The sequence below is a fragment of the Canis lupus genome, chromosome 17, assembly GCF_011100685.1.
Source record: "Canis lupus familiaris isolate Mischka breed German Shepherd chromosome 17, alternate assembly UU_Cfam_GSD_1.0, whole genome shotgun sequence".
NCBI classification, from domain to species: Eukaryota; Metazoa; Chordata; class Mammalia; order Carnivora; family Canidae; genus Canis; species Canis lupus.
In genome coordinates, this window is record NC_049238.1 from 5,418,204 (window position 1) to 5,419,984 (window position 1,781).

The window sequence follows — 1,781 nt, forward strand, 5'->3', positions numbered from 1 at the left end:
TGACTTTTTGAGGAACCTCCGTACTGTTTTCCAGAGGGCTCCACCAGTTTGCATCCCCACTAACAGTGCAGGAGGGTTCTCCTTCCTCCCCATCCTCACCAACACCTGTTATTTCTTGTGCTGTTGATTTTAGCCATCCTGGCAGGTGTGAGGTGCTATCTCACTGTGGTTTTGATTTGCATTTCCCTGGTGATCAGTGATGTTGGGCATCTTTTCATGTGTCTGTTGGCCATCTGTATGTCTTCTTTAAAAATATGGAATGCTTCATGAATTTTCATTTCATCCTTGTGCCGGGGCCATGCTAATCACTGTATCATTCCAATTTTAGTACATGTGCTGCCGAAGCAAGCACCAGACTAATTGTTTAAAAGACTTCGGAGATCTGGAGACAAAAGGTTTGTTTATCCCCTACAACTGGTTTCTGGTGCAATGAGCAAACCATATACTATCCAGGATTCATGGAAAATGTGGGGAAGTGAGAGGATAAAACACTGACATCCTCCCTTAGCTGTGTTCTGATACCAGGAAAGGAGCTGGAAGCAAATGCAGAATCAGAACCGAATCTAAAATCGAGTCCTATCTTCTGGGAACAAGGGCTGGTGTTACTCAAGTGTCTGCTCTGCTGCTGGAAACGCAGTCTCAGGTGCTCCCAGCAAGGCCTCCGAGCTGCCTTGTCCTGCTGCTGCACGAGAGCATATGCATGCCAGGGGCACAGGACAAACCTGAGCCAGTTGGTGGCAGAGTGGGCGCTGCAGTCAGCCCCCTGGGGAGCCACAGCCCACACTCTCCTCTCCGATGCCCCCAAGTCCATCCTGATTGCTGCAATTCAGCACAACCTCCACTGTCTCCAGCAAAGCGAGGCTGAAGATTCACTCCAGGGGCAGGTGTGTCTGAGAAGTTTTATCACATGTACCCTACACACACACAGCTCTGTGTACAGGGGGATAATGGACACGGCCCCACTAGACACCATTGCTTGGAAGACCAAGACGTCAAGCGCATGGCTCTTGGCCAAGTGCAATGGACCTGGGGTGCAGCTTGCTTGTGCTTTAAAGCCTGGTCTTGGGGGAGCGGCAAAGAGGTGGGTTCAGGGTCACTAGAGTCCACTGTCAGGGAAGCACATGGCCACAGGGAGATGTGCTACAGTGGATTGGTCACAGAGCTCCAAAATCAGGAGCACTTTATTCTACAGACACACCCTATGAGTCACTCCCTTGTGGCTTAAAATGCAGAGCTTTTCAGGTAGAGGTTGGTAGAAGGAGGAGCTATCTTGTCCATTTACTCAGGCTACGATGGCTCATTGGTCCTTGGCACCCAAATTAGAATTACACAGTCCCCATGTCTTCCCTCGAGGGTTGCTTTTTTCCTGACTCCTCCATGCACTTGTATCCTCAAAATCAACACCTTTATGGGGGCACGATCATTGCTGAAACGCTCGCCATCAGGGGAGCCCATGATGCCCACTTCCTGTGCTTCACACTTTTGTGGACTCCCTCCCCGTGAGTCAGGGCAGGACCTATTGACTGGCTTCTGATTAATCTAACGTGGAGAAGGGATGAGATGGCGCTCTGCAGGTGAAGTCCTGAAAGACTGGCTGTCGTCCTCCACCTTGCACCTGCACCCTTGGAACTCGCTCCCGGAGAAGCCAGCTACCGCGGGGCGAGCAGAGGATGGGGAGGCCACATGGCGAGGACAGCGGTCTCTGGCCAGTGACCAGAGAGACCTGAGGCCTGTCCACAGCTGCAGGAGACCCTGAGCCAGGCCCACCCAGCCCAGCCTCT

At 52.0% G+C, this 1,781-nt stretch overlaps 1 non-coding gene across 1 annotated transcript; it reads right to left on the reverse strand.

The window, feature by feature from the left end:
- Positions 1-248: 248 nt before the first annotated feature.
- Positions 249-352, reverse strand: LOC119864060. The gene has a single exon (XR_005372848.1). It is a non-coding gene; the product is annotated as a U6 spliceosomal RNA (small nuclear RNA).
- Between the last annotated feature and the right edge of the window lie 1,429 nt (positions 353-1,781).